The sequence below is a fragment of the Papaver somniferum genome, chromosome 3 (assembly GCF_003573695.1).
Source record: "Papaver somniferum cultivar HN1 chromosome 3, ASM357369v1, whole genome shotgun sequence".
In the NCBI taxonomy this organism is placed as follows: domain Eukaryota; kingdom Viridiplantae; phylum Streptophyta; class Magnoliopsida; order Ranunculales; family Papaveraceae; genus Papaver; species Papaver somniferum.
The window spans coordinates 94,243,015-94,261,127 of record NC_039360.1 but is presented as its reverse complement, the minus strand read 5'-3'; the positions used below and the strand labels follow the sequence as shown (position 1 = coordinate 94,261,127).

The window sequence follows — 18,113 nt, the reverse complement described above, 5'->3', positions numbered from 1 at the left end:
ACGAGACTATCTTTCCCTTTGTTGCGTCGTCGACACCATCTTCCTCAACCAATGCTCCGGTAACATCTACCTCTATGCATGATCTTCCAGTTTTTTGTGAGTTCATCTCAGACTTTCGGGCATACTCCATTGTTTCCCGGTGATGACATAACACCTAATTTACCAACTGGTAGCTCTAATTTGTTAACAGACGGTTTGTCTCAAGCTGAATTATCACCTACTGCTACTTCGTCTGACGCTTTTCATTCGTCGTCGAACTTGGAACCTGTACTTCCTTCTTCTTCTAATGATAGTTCGTCAGTACAAGAGGACTCTACGCTGTCTACTACAAGTACTTCGGTATCTACAGGCCATCCCATGGTTGAAAAAGCGGGGGTCTAACAACCACACCCAATATTTCGCTTAGCAATCTGTATGGACAAACTCCAATATACTTTCTAGAGAATCAACTAGACAGTCAGACTCAATCTAGGTTAAAAGCATATCAAAGAGTTTATATCTCAATCTCTCGATTTGATCTTTACTCAAGCAAATAGAAATATGCAAGTCTTTATCAAATAGAGATAACTTGGATGGTACCAAAGACCAATATCCAAGTGTCAATCAATTTAAATAAACAACCAAAAAGGTCGGATATTCTAATTGATTGAACAACGCACAACCTGTGATATTTTAATTATATAAACAAATATAATACGGAAAAGAAATAACACAGACACCAGAATTTTGTTGACGAGGAAACCACAAATGCAGAAAAACCCCGGGACCTAGTCCATATTGAACACACACTGTATTAAGCCGCTACAGACACTAGCCTACTCCAAACTAACTTCGTTCTGGATTGTAGTTGAACCCCAATCAATCTCACGCTGATCCAAGGTACAGTTGTGCTCCTACGCCTCTGATCCCAACAGGATACCGCGCACTTGATTCCCTTAGCTTATCTCACCCATAACTAAGAGTTGCTACGACCCAAAGTCGAAGACTTTAATAAACAAATATGTATCACACAGAAAAGTCTACGATAATAGATAAATCCGTCTCCCACGAATATACCTACGAGTTTTGTTCCGTATTTTGATAAATCAAGGTGAACAAGAACCAATCAATAATACCAAACTTATATTCCCGAAGAACATCTTAGTATTATCAATCACCTCACAATAATCTTAATCGACGCAGCGAAAAAAATATTGCGGAATCACAAACGATGAGACGAAGTTTGTTTGTGATTACTTTTTATCTTGCCTATCGGAGATATCAATCTCAAGCCAATTATTACAACTGTACTCGTACGATAGAAGATGCAAGATCAGATCACACAACTACAAGAAAAGCAGTATCGGTCTGGCTTCACAATCCCAATGAAGTCTTTAAGTCGTTAACCTGGTTTAGAATAAGAAACCAAAGGTTAAAGGAGAATCGACTCTAGCTTAACACAACTAGTATCACACAGAATGTGTGGGGATTAGGTTTCCCAGTTGCTATAGTTCTCCCTTATATACACTTTCAAATCAGGGTTTGTAATAGCTTAGCAACAAAGCATTCAATATTCACCGTTAGATGAAAACCTGATTAGATTCAAGCTAATATTTCTCAACCGTTAGATCAAAAACTTAGCTTGTCACACACAAATAAAATGTCCAATTTTGGGTTTATGAAGCGTACCCAAACATTAACATTTGTTGGTTCAACAAGTCAACCAAATGGTTAGCCATATGATTACTCTCATATCAATCTTATTCTTCTTCACCATAACTAGTTCAAATGACTCAAATGAACTAGTTAGAGAGTTGTTCAATTGCAAGGAAATTTTATGTAACTACACAAGACACAATTGAAGCAAAATTAGTTTGATTCACTCGAATCGGTTCATGAACTTTATAGCCACGGTTTGAAAAAGCATTCCTTAGTTTATTTAAACATTGGTTCAGGAACAACCGACTTTAGATATAAGCTAGATACATGGTGGAACCTGAAACATTACAAACAGAGTTTCCAAGAAATGGGTCAATTTTTTCTTCCAGATTAGTTGGATTATCTTCTGAAAGAATATTGAGATTGATGTATGTATTTCTACAGTTATCAAAATCAATATTTTCACCAAGAAGTGCAACACTTGATTTCTCGTCTTCATTAGAATCATAGCTATCAGACATTTCATCAAGAGTTGCAGCAAGACCTTTGTTCCCAGTGTATTTTCTACGATTTGGACACTCGTTTGCAAAATGACCAAATCCTTTACACTTAAAGCACTGAGGCATATCCTCATCATCAGTCTCATATGTTTCCCTGTTTTTAGGAGGAATACGATTATGAGGTTTAACTGATGTTTTACATTTATCTCTGGAGAACCGTTTACTTCTCTTCAACAGAAGATCTCTAAACTATCTTGTGATCATTGAGACTGACTTATCAAGATCTTCATCTGATGAATCTGTCTCAGAATGATCATCTTCAGAGATATACACTTTTTTACTCTTATCAAGTAATTTAGTGTCCTTTTGTGCTTTGAACGCAACATCTTAGTTTTGGATGAATGTTCGTGATCAAAGATCTTAAGCTTCCCAACCAGCGTATTTCTGGAAAGATTATCAAGGTTAATTCCCTCAAAGATGGCATGCTTCTTAGAATCGTATCTAGATGGAAGCGATCTGAGAATTTTCATCACAATGTCCTTTTCAGGAATAGTCTTACCCAATGCAAAAGATGCATTAACAATTTCAGACACTTTGTGATTAAACTCATCAAATGTTTCTTCATCTGCCATACGAAGGTTTTCCCAATCGGAATTAAGGTTTTGAAGCCTAGCTTCCTTTTCACTTGAGTTACCTTCGAATAAGGTTTCCAAGATATCCCAAGCTTCTTGTGACTTAGTGAAATTAGTCACATGATGCTGAAGATTTGGGGTAATGGCATGTATGATCGCATTTAAACCGTCGGAGTTTTGCTTTGCAGCAAGTATCTCACCAGGGTTGTATTCACCAACAGGTTTGGGAACGTTTACATCTCCAACTGCCACAATGGGAGGATCATAGCCATTAACAACATATACCCATGATTGAAAATCATGCGCTTGAAGAAAAGCTCGCATAACAATTTTCCACCATAAGTAATTTGAGCCATCGAAGACTGGTGGTACGTTAATTGAGATAACACCTCTGTTCATAGAGTCAGATCGCTACAAACACAGACTTGTAAGGTCTTGAACGTGTTTGCCTGCTCTAATAACAAATTGAAAAAACGGGGGTCTAACAACCACACCCAATATTTCTCTTAGCAATCTGTATGGAAAAACTCCAATATACTTTCATAGAGAATCAACTAGACAGTCAGACTCAATCTATATTAAAAGCATATCAAAGATTTTATATCTCAATCTCTCGATTTGATCTTTACTCAAGCAAATAGAAATGTGCGAGTCTTTATCAAAGAGAGATAACTTGGATGGTACCAAAGACCAATATCCAAGTGTCAATCAATTTAAATCAACAACCAAAAAGGTCAGATATTTTAATTGATTGAACAACGCACAACTTGTGATATTTCAATTATATAAACAAATATAATGCGGAAAAGAAATAACATAGACACCAGAATTTTGTTAACGAGGAAACCGCAAATGCAGAAAAACCCCGGGACCTAGTCCATTTTGAACACACACTGTATTAAGCCGCTACAGATACTATCCTACTCCAAACTAACTTCGGTCTGGACTGTAGTTGAACCCCAATCAATCTCACACTGATCCAAGGTACAGTTATGCTCCTACGCCTCTGATCCCAGCAGGATACTGCGCACTTGATTCCTTTAGCTGATCTCACCCACAACTAAGAGTTGCTATGACCCAAAGTCGAAGACTTTAATAAACAAGTCTGTATCACACAGAAAAGTCTACGATAATAAATAAATCCGTCTCCCACGAATATACCTACGAGTTTTGTTCCGTCTTTTGATAAATCAAGGTGAACAGGAACCAATCAATAATACCAGACTTATATTCCCGAAGAAGAACTTAGTATTATCAATCACCTCATAATAATCTTAATCGACGCAGCGAAAAAAATATTGCAGAATCACAAACGATGAGACGAAGTTTGTTTGTGATTACTTTTTATCTTTACTATCGGAGATGTCAATCTCAAGCCAATTATTACAATTGTACTTGTACGATAAAAGATGCAAGATCAGATCACACAACTACAAGAAAAGTAGTATCGGTCTGGCTTCACAATCCCAATGAAGTCTTTAAGTCGTTAACCTGGTTTAGAAGAAGAAACCAAAGGTTAAAGGAGAATCGACTCTAGCTTAGCACAACTAGTATCACACAGAATGTGTGGGGATTAGGTTTCCCAGTTGTTAGAGTTCTCCCTTATATACACTTTCAAATCAGGGTTTGTAATCAATGTTAGCTTAGTAACAAAGCATTCAATATTCACTGTTAGATGAAAACCTGATTAGATTCAAGCTAATATTTCAACCGTTAGATCGAAAACTTAGCTTGTCACACACAAATGAAATGTCCAATTTTGGGTTTATGAATCGTACTCAAACATTAACATTTGTTGGTTCAACAATTCAACCAAATGGTTAGCCATATGATTACTCTCATATCAACCTTATTCTTCTTCACCATAACTAGTTCAAATGACTCAAATGAACTAGTTAGAGAGTTGTTCAATTGCAAGGAAATCTTATGTAACTACACAAGCAAAATCGGTTTGATTCACTCGAATCGGTTCATGAACTTTATATCCATGGTTTGCAAAAGCATTCCTTAGTTTGTTTAAACATTAGTTCAAGAACAACCGACTTTAGATATAACCTGCTCAAGTTCGCGGACTGGGTTCGCGGACTTAAGCTCATGGAAGGAGTACACAAACTCCAGCAGAAAATCTTGGGCCGAGAAGTTCCGCAAGTTCGCGGACTGAGTTAGCGGACTTGGCTCACGCTACTTTCATTTCTCTTGATCAATAAAGTTCGCAAACTTTGGTTGAAGGAATAAGGACTTATACATATATGTGTTTCCACAACAATGCTTATATCCTACCAATGGCTATGTAATCTAAACTCTCATTTCAACCATTGAAACATTCTCAGAGAACGTTATATAGTCGTTATTCACAGACCTGTAGATGGGGCAAACGAGTTGCTGGTTTTTACGGAATTGAGGAGACGACCGTGCGGAGGAAACTCCTTGAACCGAGCAAACTGTCAAACCTCACACAGATGCACTGCAAGAAGGGATTTCTTTAAATTCGAGAGATCAATCTGTAGTACTCTGGCCTAAACCAAGACAATAGTCGTTCCAGAGTAAATTCGGTCACAAGAGAGGATGGGTCGATCTGTAGGAGGGAAGCTGAGAAATGTGTGAGATCAATGGTGATCGAAAAGTGTAGGTGTGTTGTGTGTTCTGAAATAAGATAAGTTCTGACTGATTGAATTTGCTCTGTTGAGAGTAATTGCTCAGATGTCGAGCTGTTAATCTCTTGTTGTCTGTTCGACGTGAGATTATTCTTGTTTTCAATCAGGATTCAGAGACTTATTTATATTGCTAGAATTGTAAACACTTTGATCCCATGAAGTGTGACAGTTGCTGGTGTCAAAGAGTGGGGAAGTGGAAATCGTGTTAAAACCAGTTGCTCATCATGCGGAGACTTGATTGATTTTATACCCACTACTCTGCTAACTCCGTCAACTGATTGCACGACTTTCTCACATTCTCATATTGTGTATGAACACACGTTCCTTAGACCGCCAGACCAAAACCCTAGTTAATATCCCCCCATGTAACACGATTAATGTCTCATGATTGTGGAGTCTGCAAAGCAGACGTGTATTTAGTTAGTCAGTTGCTGACTTCATGTGACGATGAGTCCTTGTATTGCTGAGTCGAACGTGATTTGGAAATATTCTGAGACTCATGAATTGAACGTGTCTGTTGAGGCAGACGTATGATTCTCAAGTAAATGTTGATAGTTAAGTTGAGCAAATATTGCTCATTCGATGGATTGTTGAATATTGATAGTTGAACCAATATTCCTTAGTCTGAGCAAATATCGCTCATTTGAGCAAATGTTGCTCGTTTGATGAATTATTGGTAACAGGACCAAATAAAATATAAAGTTAAAATACTGGAACCGAGTATTAGAATGTTGATCACGGGATCAACATAAAATTATTAGTGTTTGAAACTGCTCAGAATTATATTTTGCAGAGCTTTGGATTCGAAACCCTAATTTTGATCAATTGATGATTTATTGAAAATCAACCACGGAGTAAAGGAGGGACCGGATACATGGGATGATGGATCGACCATGTAGCGCCCAGATGCTCGAGTAAACAATATACCAAAGTCTCTTGAAGACCAGTTGGTGAAAAGATGATTAAATGCTGGTTTAATAATTTATTCAAACAATGTTCGTCTGAACCTTAGGTGATAAAACCTAATAAATTCTGAAGAGATGAAGGACCGACCAAGGGATCATGAAAAACGCCCCTGGTTGGTCACGGGACTGTGTGACAATCGTTTTATGAAGTTCCAAAATTGTTTGGAAGAGTTTGAACCTAATGTCAACAAATTAGGTCAAATGATGAAAATATATGGGACCGGCCTCCTGCAAGCTAAAGAGCCAACCTTGGTCGGTCAAGGTAGTATGCTCGCGTCACCAAAGTTTTCGTGTCTCAGTCCTGAGAGTTTTGATATTTTTTGATGTGCGTTTGAGCAATCATTTGGGAAAATATGAAGAAATCAGGGATTTTTGCTGAAACTGAGGAAACTTCATGAGATGAAGGAAAAATAATAATAAAAATGAAGGATCATAAAGTGTGGGACCGGCTATGGCCAAGACATGGTCTCCGGCCAATGAGCCCGTCCCATAGCATTTTCCTAATTTTATTATATTTTTTCATGATTTTATGGAAATATCATAAAATCAAGGAGTTTGTTGAAACTAAAGAGTTTTGTTGAAATCAAGGAGTTTCCATGAGATGAAGAAAACAAATAATATTAATAATAATAAAATAAGGGTGTGTGGGACCGGCTTGGGCATGGTCGGCCGGCAGGGGGCCGGTCTCGTGAGTTTTTCCCTAATTTTATGTATTATTTCATGATTTGAAGGAATTTTCATAATTTGAAGGAAACATCATGAAACCAAGGAATTTCATGGGATGAAGGAAACATAAAATAATAATGATATAATAAAGGGGCGCGTGGGACCGGCTAGGGCATGACCGTCCAGCTAGGGCCCGGTCCCACGAGTTTCCCTAATTTATATTATTTTTCATGGCTTTAAGAAAAAATCATGAAATTAAGGAGTTTTCATGAGATTAGGGAAATAATAATAAAATAATGAGGAATCATGAAGTGTGGGACCGGCCATGACTAGGGCATAGCCGGCCGGCTAGTAGACATGGTCCCATGACACCTTTACCAATTTTATATTATTTCCTTGATGCGAAGGAAACACCATGAAACTGAGGAGTTTCCTTTAAACGAAGGATCAAATGAAGGGATTTTCACGAAATCAAGGAAAATAATGAAAATATGATAAGATATAAAATTGGGCGTGGGATTGGCCATGGTACGGCCGGCCGGCCGGTGGGCCCAGTCCCCCAGCGCCTTGATTAATATTTTATTATTTATTATTTCGTTCCTATTTTGCATAGGTTCATCGTTCCTTCGTAATTTGGAATGCTCGTTCGTGCATTCAGATGCTTGTTAGTGCATTATTGCTAAGTACACTTGCACCATTTTGGTCGGGGCTTACTCGATAGTGGCTCAGATGCCCGTGTGTTGAATATTTATTATTAACTCACGGAATTCTGCTGGGAAGAACCATGAATTGAAGTAACGAAATATTATGAAAAACCTAGAATATTTTTCCAGGGATTCAGTTAATGAATCTAATGATTTAGGAATAATTAATTGAGGGCTCTATACTAGTACGGTCGTCTAGGAGCATTAATTACTCAGGAATTGAGTGATATGAGCTTGTTGAAGCATCATATTTCTTTTATATAGTCATAGAAAACATTGTTACATCCTGAAGACGTTATTGCTCTATACTAGCAGACAAGCTGTATAGGAGTCGTCCAATCTTTCGATTCTATATATAAGTATTTACTGAAATTGCTCAGTATTTATGAGATATGTTGTTGCCTCAGTTGAGAGACTACACATATACATATACTCTGAGAGACAGTATTCTCAGTCAGAGATTCTCGCGGCATGAATCTTTCATGCTTTCGATAAGAGACATGAGCCTCAATACTCATCTGATTGCTGGATCAGGAGTACGTAGGATTATGGGTTTACGATTTTAGCCTTTGTCGAAAATCCACCATCTACAAGACCATTTTTCGTCAGAGCAATTTTCAAAGTGATTGAAACATAACATGACTTTCGTCACTTGGTAAAGATGAATTCGGTTAAAGCGAAAGCTTACCAACACACATTTCGAGAAATAGATATGCGAGATAAACTCGGCTCGAAATAGCAAATGTGTATAATGAAAGTCTATATATTAAAACGACTTTTGTCTCAAGAGTAGGAGATAGAGTAAATAGACTTTTGAGTGACAGATAAGTTCAAGTCTCCACATACCTTTTAGTCGATGAAGATCCACCAGTTCCTTGAGTAGTCCTTCGTCTTATATGATGATTGCCATGGAGTCTTGAGCTCAACTACACTTTCTATCCTAATCCAAGACCTTATCTCTAATAGGCTAGTAATCAAGACTTATAGTTTTGATCACTAATATTGACAAACATGCTTGAGATAGCAACGCATGCGAGTTCGACCAAGCAATGCTCTAACAATGGTTACTCGAGCTAAAGATGGGATTTTTAAACCAAGTACGTCTAAATATGCTCTTGTAGCTGACTCTCAACTTGAACCAACCAGTTATTCACAAGCTCAGGCAATTCCAGACTAGCGTGAAGCTTCCGATAATGAATACAATGCATTACTTCAAAATTGTACGTGGACTCTAGTACCTTATCATCCTTTTATGAATCTTATTGGTTGTAAATGGGTTTATCGTATTAAAAGGAAAGCAGATGGTTCTATTGAACGCCATAAATCTCGCTTAGTGGCAAAAGGATATAACCAACATGAAGGTGTTGATTATGGTGAAACCTATAGTCCAGTTGTAAAGCCTTGTACTATACGAGTAATTCTCACACTGGCACTCTCTCATAACTGGCCTATTAATCAATTTGATGTTCAAAATGCCTTTTTACATGGCAATCTTGAACAGGAAGTTTACATGAAACAACCACCAGGATATATTGATCCCAATTTTCCTACATATGTCTGTAAACTAAATCGATCTCTTTATGGATTGAAACAACCCCCACGTGTCTGGTACCATCGACTCAGTACCTTCTTATTGTAAAATGGATTTGTTGCTTCTAAATGTGATTCTTCACTCTTTATTCGACGTGATGACACTGGTATTGTTTTCTTACTAGTTTACGTTGATGATATTATTCTTACTGGATCCAGTTCCTCAGGGTTGCAATCTATTCGTACTTCTTTACAAACTGAGTTTGCAATTAAAGATATTGGTCCCTTATCTTACTTTCTCGGAATAGAAGCAAAACGTACATCTTCTGGGTTATTTCTCACACAAAGGAGATATGTTCATGATCTTCTTATTAGAGAAAAAATGGACGGCGTCAAACCAATTAAAACCCCACTCAGCACAACTGGAGATATATCGTCTGATCGTAACACTTTAATAACTGATGCTACAGAATATAGAAGTATCGTTGGTGCATTGCAATACTTGACATTTACTCGTCCTGATTTAGCTCATGCAGTTAATAAAGTTTGTTAGTTCATGCATGCTCCAACGGAATATCATTGGAGTTTAGTTAAACGTATATTACGTTATCTGAAAGATACTTCTACTTTTGGAATTTTTCTTAAACCTGCCAACACTTTGCAATTATCTTTCACTGCTTATACGGATTCAGATTGGGCTGATTCTTTGGAAGATCGTCGTTCTACTAGTGGTTATTGTATTTTTCTGGGAGGTAATATTATTTCTTGGAGTGCTCGTAAACAAAAGACAGTGTCTCGTTCGAGTACTGAAGTTGAATATCGTGGTCTTGCTATTTCTCCTGCTGAAATCATGTGGATTCAATCTCTTCTTTCAGAATTACAAGTATCGACTAAGTCTCCACATGTTCTATGGTGTGATAATCTTGGAGCTACATACCTTACTGTTAATACCATATTTCATGCTCGAAAAAAACACATAGAAATAGACTATCATTTTGTTCGTGATCAAGTTGCTTCTAAAAAGCTAGATGTTCGATTTATTTCTTCAAAAGATCAAGTGGCAGATATATTTACAAAACCTCTTCCTAAAGACAGGTTTTCTTCTCTAAGACTCAAGCTAACGGTTCAAGACGTTGCGCTTGCGGGAGGGTGTTAGGACAACATCAGTTACGTAATATTCTAGAACTTCTTATACATAGAATGTCTTGTATTCTGGGAAAGTTTAACATTAGTAAATACTTGTATTACAAGTCTTTACGTATTTTTAGAATTCTACAAAGTCTGTATGTATATATAAATGGTCGATGCTTTGTAATATGCACTATGGAAAATATTGAATACAAAGAACAATTCTCCTAAACCCTCTTCTTCTCTTCTCTTTACTTTTATCCTAATATACATAAACTTGACTGTAACTATCAATCATGTTGCTATCAGGGCATCGAAACCATGTTGCAACCCATTCCTTAGGAGAATCCCTTGAGACATATCAATTATAAATCCTGCACTAAACCACACTTCCCTTGCTTAAGGATATTCGGTAAGGATGTGCATGGTAGTTTATGTGCTACTCTTGCATCTGGTGCAATAACATCTTCTTGAGGCAATCTTCTGCTTAGTCTTTCTTTTCAAGGATTGATGTCCTTAACACACTTCCATATAAAGATTTTAACTCTAGGTATAGTGTCTAAATCTCATATTTCTCTCCAGATATTGTTTGCAGTGGATGGATGTGAGACTTCACCATTATGATGCTTCAGATTTTATAGTGCATGATATGCTGGTTTTACAGTAAAGGGACCATTCTTAGTCAATGTCCATATCAACTTCTCTTCACTGTTGAATGTGATTCTCGTGTGCAAGATCTTCTATCCAGTATCTTGATCAAACAGGTTGTTAACTAGCTCTTGTTTCCAACATTTTATTTTTTCATCGATTACTTCTGAAACATAAGTGTAAGAACCAGGATTGTTGACAGTGTGAGATGAAGTAGGAGGACTATTATCATGTAATATTTATCGTCACCCGGTGACCAAAAACTGAACTGCTTTATAAACTTAAGCTTTGAACTGATACTCTTCCAAGACCACGTAGAGGCTGCCTGTTTAGGGGCATGAAGAGGATTATGTTTTTTAAAGTATTTAGCTCTGATAGATCCAACCCACAATACAAAGCCTCCATGTTAACTTTGCGAGATGTGCATGGTTGAAACATTTCAAATCTCTAAAAGTTAAAACACCATCTTCGAGTGATTTACACACACTAGACCAAGCAGTGAGAAAAAAAAAAACTTTTCGTCCGGTTTGTTCCACCAGAATCGAAGTTGAATAGAGTTCATCTTATTAATTGTATCTTCAGGGAGTTTGAAAGAGGGCATCTGATGGAGAGATATGGTGTTTGGCACATTCTTCCCTATGATAGATCTGCCAGCTTGGGACTGGGTTTTACCCATCCACTTAGATAACCTTCTCAACATATTGTCTATAAGGTTGTTGAGGAAAATCTTCTTGTTCTTGTTTAAAAAGAGAGGAATGCCTAGATATTTCTCATCGGGATTCATTCTTTTCACCTGAAGCATGCAAATAATGTCGGCAGCAGCAGAAGGGATGAGGTTACGACTGAAGGATATGCTAGACTTTTGATGGTTAAGAAGCTGACCAGAACATACACTGAAATCTTGTAGAATGCATTGCAGACATCTGATATAGTCGAGATTAGCCTTGACAAAATTAAGTAGTCATCCGCGAAGAGTAAGTGGCTTGTTGGGGGGCTCTTCTAGCTATTTTGATACCACTAATAGCTTTTGAATTATTAGCTGCAACCATTGCCCTAGAGAAAGCCTCCATAGCAACAATGAAAAGATACCGAGGAATATGGTATCCTTGACATATTCCTCTCGTAGGTTTAAATGGCATACATGGTGAGCCATTGAGAAGCAAGCATATTTTTGTAGTAGAAATACACCGATAGATGAGTGAGCACCATTTATCTCCATTAAAGCCTATCAAAGGCTTTCTACATATCTAGCTTTAAAGCTAGATAGCTTTCACCCTTCTTTTTCCTATTCAGAGTGTGTATTATTTTATGTGCGAGAGAGTCTATGTGGAACGTAAACTGACTGGAGAGGAGAAATAACCTTGTTAAGGAGAGACTTCATTTTCCAATCCATAAGCTTACAAGAAGTGTTGCATAACACTACAGGTCTGTAGTCTGCTGGTGAGCTTATCCAAATAGAAAAATCACAAGATTTTGTGGTTTTGGTCGACATTTTGTATTTGACATTTTCGTGTTATATGCCGAGAAGAAAGATGGAGCCCGTCTCCCTTAATGCTTGCTCTTACTTTGTGAATTCCTAAAACGCATATGTGCTCGTCATCATACACCGAAATGAACATAAAGGTTGGGCTTTTACCGAGTCGTTGACCCTTTGTAACATCGTGAGGAAGATTCCCAGAACGTTCTTAATGTTATGATAATTGCTTGAGGGTGGATCGTGGGTCTGCTAAGTGAATTAAAGTGTATAGACATCCAACTCAAAACCAATTAGCAATGAGTGGAGTGATCCTTCCAGATATTAACAGTGTGGGATTATTATCCTTCACACCCCCCTCACGTGTAGCCTTATTGGGTCTAACACGTGGACCTATGTTGTGTGGTGACCGTTGGGCCTACTCACACACGGGCCTAGTTCTGATACCAAATTAAAGTCTACAGACATCCAACTCAAAACTAATTGGCAATGAGTGGAGTGTGACCCTTCCATATCTAACTCCTTTAAAATCCTAAGCTCCTTAGGCTCCACGTTGAACGGTGACCGTCACCCTCTCACAGAATTGTTCGGTTTCACTTTTCCTCAAAGAAGAGAAAAACAAGGCTTTTTCTTCACAAAATAAAGAATCTTTTTTATTTATTATCCCAAAAGAAAAAAGAATTAAATAAAAAACGAAAATAAAGAAAAAGAAAAACATTAGGGTTTGCTTCTTCTTCGTCATAAACTGAGAAAAGGGTTATTGAGAACGGTGATTTCCTAACCTACGTTGAACGGTGATTTCCTAATCCACCAGTTATGCCATAGACAAAAGAGTTGATGTTCTTATGGATGATATTTCGATCGGTGTTTGGTGATTTAGGGTTTAAGAAGAAATTGATGATGAAACTTAAGGGGGAATCGGAGGTGAAATTGATAAGGGTTATTGGGAACTGAGATTGATGATTAAGTTAAGACAATTGAAGAATTTCAGAAACTAGGGTTTGGTTTTGGGAAGAGCAGCTAAGACTGATTCTTATTTGTTTCCTATCCCTAATCTTCAAACGACGTCAACAAATCAACATGTGCAATAGCATCTTCCTTCTGAGATTTTCTGATTTCCCGTTGATTTCCTGAAAATTTAAGGTATAAAAATCAAGTCTTTACTTATTTAGCTGTTTGTTGATCTTTCCTCTTTTTTGTTCATTCAAAAATTAAGGATGATTTTTTGGGTTTGAGTAAAAATTAGGGAAATCTTTATTTTATTTTATTTTATTATCTTTAATTTTTCAGAACTTTTTCATTTGCAGGGTGATAGAAATTTGTAAGCTCTATAATGAAAAGAGGGTTTTGTTTATGTCCTTGGAATTCGGTTTTGTGCTCAATTATATGATAGGAATCTGGAGAAGGGAGTTTTGTACTCCATATTTAAGGTGATAATTGTCTGTGATGCTCTTGCACAATCTGGAGAAGGGAGCTCACATGCATCATTGTGGTAACATTCAGGTAAATGGTGAAGCACATTTTTAGTTTTAATTTAAGATTAATTCTTGCATTTGATATGAACATGGAGTGAAATTACATTTTGATCTTTCGTTGTATCGTGATCTTTCGTTGTACCATTGTATGCATATGATATCCTGTAAATATATATTTTGACAGCACCTAGGGATCGTGTTGAGATAATCTGTAGGTCTAAGATGGGAATTGGAACACAAGACATAAATAAGAAGTTGAAGGTAAATTTTAGACTTCTACTGTTTTACATCTAAGAAAAAAACTTTTTGAATGGAAGAGGTTCAGGATTAATATTTGACTGATCCGTGAACGTTTGAGTCTCCAACTCATCGTCCGTAGTTCAGCAAGCACATACATGTACAACTTTGTTTAACTAAAGGTTCTAGCTAATCTTTTTTGTTTGCCTTTTTTGTTTGCAGGGTGATTCTGGAAGACCTTCCACTCCTAGAAAAGACCTACAGATTTGGGCACCATTAACTTATCTGGGTTTTCTTTTAGTATCTATATCTATCATTCTCGAATCCTTGGCAGGTGATGGTGGTACGCTACGAACTTGCCTTAAGGATGGGTAGATATGCCCAGTTCAGTTTAGCAGAGGTATGGCCAATAAGCTTACTGTTAGAAAAGCTACATATTCGAGTTTGTATCATTCTATAGTTTTCAGGGGGCCATTTTTTTAACCCGTTTTTTTAACCCAAATACTTGGATTGAGGTTCGTATAAAATGATCATATGTTTGCTTCCGCTACTGTGCGTCCCTGTCCCGCGTTACATTTGATGAAGTTGTAACCCAAAGAATAATTATTCATTGATTTATTAGATAATGATGTGAATGATGTTGTCGGGGAAGGAACGGTAACACAGTTCGATACACTGCCTTAGTTCTTTTCTTTCCTTTTCTTTCCTTTTCTTTACTGGATCATCAAAGTCTATACTTTGGTATTTTTTGCAGCCATAATGGATGGCTCCTGAAGTTATAATTGTTCGGGCTGATGTGCGTTTGTTGTTTGCTTAGCAGGTGTGCTCAATTTTTTTGTGTGTGTTTTGTTTTTTTTTTTGCAATTTTTCAGGTTTGTAATCGAATTGATCCAGTGAAGCAATTAGGTATTAGTATTTGACACTTTCTGTTTCATACACTTGAGCAAACCAAGTTCTTAACCTGCTCTAATTTCCGATGGAATCAATCATGTGCATCGAGGTTAGGAAACCCTCTTTTTTGTTTCAGTTCTAGGTTGTGTTTGTATAAGAAAAATCCATGCATGGGATATAAAATAAAAGGATATTTACTTATTACCTGACTGAGAGTACAAGTGCTACATTGTCTATTACTTTGTCTATGTCAAGTATTCAGACACAATAGGGATGCAATAGACTGCTACTAATTTCTTGATGTTTTCTTACAGACTGATATGCGCTACAATTCTTGAAAAAATGCTCCATATGGGTTCCAAAGCAGTCTCCATGGGTTGGTAGAATCCCTTCTTTTTGTATATTATATAATGCAAATCAATAGTTCAGTGGTTGCTCTTAGTTCTTTTATGACCTAAGTCATTTACTTAGGTTGACAGTTTAGATATTGTTTCACTTGAGATGTTGTTTCATTTTTGTAATATGCAACTTCTAGAATGTCTTAAAACTTCCATTTCCCTTGGCTAGAAATTAAATCGAAGAGTCTATTAGTTCTTATGCCTATTTATTGGTTCTCTCCTAGGTTTTTTACTACCAACACTTATTCCATAATCATTTAGTTGGTATTACCTCTCGGGGTCTCTTAAAAATGTAAAATGATATGGGATCCAGTGTTGGAGGGATCATCCTCATGCAAGCAAGGTTTAGGCCTAAAGGTGGCGACTATTCTTAATCAAACCAGTGTTATCTAGGCTTTCTATTTACCTTTACTCGCTTTTCTTAGCTACAAAAACATATTAATAGGATTCTGAAACAAAAAATAATATTTTTCTTTGGATTATAAAACAAATGACGGCTGAAAGGGAACATAGAAAAAGAGAACTTAATCCAATATCTGCTTTGACACCAAACACATCTCTTTTACAGGTTTTGATACGGCAACCTGTACAAGGTATCCACTTCATATATATTTTCTTTTAAGTATACCTGTTTCTTCAGGAGATCGACATACAAATCATGCAAACAAACTAATCAATGATGGATGAGGGGTTCTTGAAGTAGCGATATGAAGATTAACAACGGTTTGTTCCAATCGAAAAGTATCTCACGGAATTCCCAAGGTTTTGCAAATTCATTGCATTATGCAGATATGTTAAGTGGGGACTATTCAATGATGCATTCTAAGAACATAAACTCAAATAATGCATATCACAGCTGTGTTTAAGTAATCAAATAGCGCATGTAGAAAAAAATTAGTCATTGTTTGGATAAATATTAATATTGTAATTGATCTTAAAATGTCTACATATGCTTCTGCAGGTACCTGACAAAGTGGCAAGTTGGTTCGTCATGGATTTTTCTTCCACAATCCCATTTGAGACTTTAAGATTCATGTTTACAGGAAGCAGCAGTATGTATATCTCCTATGACATATTGGGTTTGCTCAAATTTTGAAGTCTAAGAAATCTCAAACAACTTTTCACAAGGTATATTATCTTTTTTATTATTTTTGATTCTTAGAGAGGCAACTTAATTGTGTCCTTTACCCATCATTTCAGAATAACTCAATCTAATACTTTAATTGATCACACTATATGAATTTCATGTACTTGAAAGTTAAAACATCATAGCCGCTTAAAAAGGTCAGCTATTTCTGGCTACAATTACTAACTTCTATCTGTAAGTACATATATATTTTTTGTGTTGAAGAGAAAGTAATCAGGCATGCTGAAACTTTCAGAAAGAAATAGCAGTAATGCAGTACCAACTAATTTTTTAGTGAAGCGTGTGCTCTACTCTTGCAAAATGATTTTATGGCATTAAGAGTAATTTTGACTGCAATAGTTACTTTTTTGTTTTCTTTTTGTTTTTAGGTTTGTGAACTCCTGCCTAAAGGTAATTTGTTCCCACTGGCCAATTAGGTCAGAGTCAACGTCCACATCGAATATGGAGAAGGCACACCTTTGGCAGGTCATAAGCCTTCCACCTGAGCAGAGGCATCAAGCACTTCTGTATTAGCAAACTGGTATCTCGATCTGTTGTCAATCCAGAGGAACAAACAATGAAGTGCATACAAAGATCAAGAAAGGTATATAATCCTTCACTGTAATGGCATGTTATCTGTTAATACTAAGTGCCTTCCATGTTTTGTCATTAATGTTCTGTTTTCTCACTTTATATTTTCAGAAATGAAGTCGTTGGTGGTAGTTCTGAGTTATTGGATTCTGAAGGCCATGTCAGTGGGATTACGATGATCACTTTCAGTTGGTATAAGTAGTTGCATGATATTTTAAAATTTTAGTTCATTGCACATTGACTGATTCCCTTTAGTTTGAGATGTAAATTCCAATTCGGCAGGAAGTTAAAATTACCAATTCTAAGGCTAGACTATCGGATTGACTGCACAGACAAAAAAGCTTCCACTTAATATTTTGAGTAAACATAGTTGCCAGGGGCGAAACTACAGCCCAGCATGGGATGGCTTAAGCCACCCTCAAACAAATTCTTTTGGTTAATATGGTGAAGCCAGCCCATATATATGAAATTTTTTTCTTGAAGCCCCTCTTAGATTCAAATCCCTGTTCCGCCACTGATAGTTGCCATTATATACAAAGAAATTTTCACCAAAATCTACAATTTCTACATATATTACTATCCTTCTACCTTTTTCTTTCCAAGTTATCTTTTCTTTACAATTGTAGTGGTATTACATACACCCCGGATAAATCCTCAGTTGCATTTCAGAAGACCGTGTAAACCTTATTGGGCATGATACATGTGGAACGGGTTGAGGTTAAATATAAGTATTATCAACTCATTTCTTAATGGCTGATGGTGAATTGGGCGGTGGATAAATTTTGAACTTTTGATTAGTGGAAGTCATATTCACGGGCTGGAAGATTAACTCACCCTAAGTTCGACCACTACCTAT

The 18,113-nt window shown here is 36.8% G+C and overlaps 1 long non-coding RNA gene across 20 annotated transcripts; it reads left to right on the top strand.

The window, feature by feature from the left end:
- Nucleotides 1-13,211: 13,211 nt before the first annotated feature.
- On the top strand, nt 13,212-17,739 carry LOC113356856. Of its 20 annotated transcripts, none has more exons than XR_003363247.1 (10): nt 13,214-13,682; nt 13,847-14,042; nt 14,199-14,275; nt 14,474-14,651; nt 14,874-15,251; nt 15,457-15,522; nt 16,109-16,263; nt 16,502-16,668; nt 17,056-17,270; nt 17,369-17,739. It is a non-coding gene; the product is annotated as an uncharacterized LOC113356856 (long non-coding RNA). The 20 variants fall into 20 exon arrangements; XR_003363252.1 differs by having other exon boundaries at nt 13,215-13,682; nt 15,124-15,251; XR_003363259.1 differs by having other exon boundaries at nt 13,215-13,682; nt 15,006-15,071; nt 15,457-15,518.
- The last annotated feature ends 374 nt before the right edge of the window (nt 17,740-18,113 follow it).